General features: G+C 43.4%; 1 protein-coding gene across 5 annotated transcripts in view; it reads left to right on the forward strand.

Moving 5' to 3' along the window:
• Positions 1 to 728: 728 nt before the first annotated feature.
• The window catches only part of LOC143281961 (protein madd-4-like), a 129,393-nt gene continuing 128,416 nt past the window's right edge, over positions 729 to 1,705 (forward strand). For 3 of the 5 annotated variants that reach the window (XM_076587299.1, XM_076587300.1, XM_076587301.1), the window contains exon 1: positions 729 to 1,226. The gene's annotated coding sequence lies outside the window, so the exon portion shown is untranslated. The remainder of the gene's footprint in view (positions 1,227 to 1,705) is intronic. The other 2 variants (XM_076587303.1, XM_076587302.1) reach the window with 2 other exon arrangements.

The following is a 1,705-nucleotide window of genomic DNA, read 5'->3' on the forward strand; positions in this document are numbered from 1 at the left end:
CCCTCCCACCCCCCATATATATATATATTCACAGTTCTGGTTGGAAACAACATAGTGGCAACAGAGAACTCGGCCTTTGGATTATTGTGTTGCCAGTGCCATCTGGCCAATGATTCGAAGACTGGGAATTGTGTGTGTGTGTGTGTGTGTGTGTGTGTGTGTGTGTGTGTGTGTGTGTGTTTACAGTTCAGACCCACAGAGAGAGAAAGAGACAGATAGAGACAGAGACAGAGAAAGACAGAGAGACAGAGACAGAGACTGAGAGACAGAGACAGAAAGGCAGGCAGACAGAGACGGAGACCAGAGACCAGAAACAGACACAGAGACAGACAAACAGAGCGACAAACAGACAGGACTTCTAGAAACAGAAAATACAAACACCAGCAGAACAGAACCAACCAAGAACGACCCCTCGACGAAGAAAAGGCGCGCGCGCGACGCTGCAGACGGATTATCACCTGTAAACGCTCCGTTGGCGCTCACTGAAGCCCAAACCTCCTTCCAACTTCTTCACAACGCACACCTCTACCCTTCCCCCCACCACACCCCTCTCCTCACCCCTCCCAACCCTCCTCCTCCTTCCTCTCTCTCTCTCTTTCGTACCCCAGTCCCCCGCACCTCTCTCTCTCTCTCTCTTTCTCTCTCTCGCCTCTATATTTCGCCCTTGCCTGCCGGAGTCTTTTCCCTTCGCTTCACAACCCAAGCATTCAGTTTGCTTGTATTCTGCCTGCCTGCCTGCCTGTGGGACACCGTCACACATACACACACACACACACACACAACTTGGCTGCCGCCTCCTTTTTTTTTTCTTTCTTTTCTTCCTCCCTTTCCCCTCGAGAGGTGACAGTTGTTGTTGTACTTTTGGCCAGCCAACTTACCCTGGTCTGTGCGTTGGAAGGAAAGAAGAAGTGTGTGTGTGTACTGACGTTGAGGATTACGGTGTTCATTGTTTATTTGAAGACGAGATATATTTTTTTAAATCTATTTATTCATTTATCTATTTATTTATTCATTCAATTATTTATTTAGTCATTCATTTATTTATTCATTTTGTATTTTCATCTATATCCATTTGTCTATTATTTTTTTGAGTGGGGAGTGAAAAACCACCACCCTGATTTTTTTTTCTCCTCGTGTGCATGGGACGAATAACCGGGGATTTTTTTTTTTTTTTTTTTCGAATTTCGTTTTCGAACAGTTTTTTCATGCGACGGACGACCAAAAATGTGCGTATTCAATGAGTAGAAACGTAAGATCGGGTATTTAGAGAGACTGAGAGTTCAACTTGCTTTCGTCACGAAAGAAAATATGCTCTTGTAATGACAGCGTTAAAAAAAAGGAAGAAATTTAAAAAAAAGAAGAAGAAAGAAAAAAAATATGTGTATTCGGAATGTTAATTGTAAGAATAAGGTAGTTTAGAGAGAATTCACAACTGAAAAAAAACAAGCAGAAAAAGAAGAAGGAGGAGGAGGAGGTGGAAGAGAAGAAGAAGAAGAAGAAGAAGAAGAAGAAGAAGAAATGGATAAATAAAGAAAAGAGTGCGCCGCATTCGGGGACCCGCAAAAAAGTGTGGGATTAACGGAGATACAACAGCTGTGGTGTTATTTTATTAGAGAGTAACCACTGTGTGTGTGTGTGTGTGTGTGTGTGTGTGTGTGTGTGTGTGTGTGTGTGTGTGTGTGTGCGTGTGTGTGTGTGTGTGTCT

The sequence above is a fragment of the Babylonia areolata genome, chromosome 5, assembly GCF_041734735.1.
Source record: "Babylonia areolata isolate BAREFJ2019XMU chromosome 5, ASM4173473v1, whole genome shotgun sequence".
Classification (NCBI taxonomy): domain Eukaryota; kingdom Metazoa; phylum Mollusca; class Gastropoda; order Neogastropoda; family Buccinidae; genus Babylonia; species Babylonia areolata.